Source organism: Cyphomyrmex costatus, unplaced genomic scaffold, assembly GCF_001594065.2.
Source record: "Cyphomyrmex costatus isolate MS0001 unplaced genomic scaffold, Ccosl1.0 scaffold23, whole genome shotgun sequence".
NCBI lineage: Eukaryota > Metazoa > Arthropoda > Insecta > Hymenoptera > Formicidae > Cyphomyrmex > Cyphomyrmex costatus.
The window spans coordinates 53464-54373 of record NW_017276368.1 but is presented as its reverse complement, the minus strand read 5'-3'; positions in this window follow the sequence as shown (position 1 = coordinate 54373).

Sequence of the window (910 nt, the reverse complement as noted above, 5' to 3'; positions counted from 1 at the left end):
TATATATATATATATATATATATATTTCAAATAGAAGAGATAAATTGTCAACCAAGAGACATAATTGAAAAATAGGAAAAATATTGTATAAATTGACAGTAAAAATTTTAATACTTTCCACATTTAATAAAATGTTTTCCTTCTTAATGTTTCCTTTATATTTTCCTATATTCTTTATGAGTTGCGTCGTAAAACTGCACATTTTCTTTAATATTTAGATTTTTAGGGTGGTAAAGTATAAGTTGCTTTCCATTTACACACAAGTGAAACTGGGTCTGAAGTGAGCTGAGTATGAAATACTCAGATTAATGACGTCACTACTTACTTACTTTAGTAAAATTAACAAATAACAACACAGGTTTATAATCTCACTTTTAAAGTGAGTCTACGAGACTCAATAAAGCACACGGTCTCGATCTTGTGCAGTTTGCAGATAAAAACTCAGTTGAATCTCACTTCTCAGAATGTAAAAGGAACGCGCATTCAACTGAGTTATAACGTCACAAGTGAGAATTATCTGAGAATCGGAGTAAATGGAAAGCAACTATAGAGGGAACAATTCTCTTTAATATAAAAAAAAAAAGGAATATTTTATGCGATGATATCATGTATAAGATACATCTATTAGACATCTTTAACGAATTCAATGATCTGGAATCTCTCAATAAAAAGAGAATACTCGTATATAATATATAATATATAATGATGTATGAAGGTATGATTTATATTTTTATATGTGTAAGTGTACATGCACGTGCGCGAGTATAAATAATAATAATATTTTAATATTTTATTTTCTGGATAAGTTTTTTTATATATTTAAATAATTATTTATATAATTTCACTTTTTATATTTATTTAATATTTTTATGTATAATATTATACAGAAGCAATATATATATATATATAT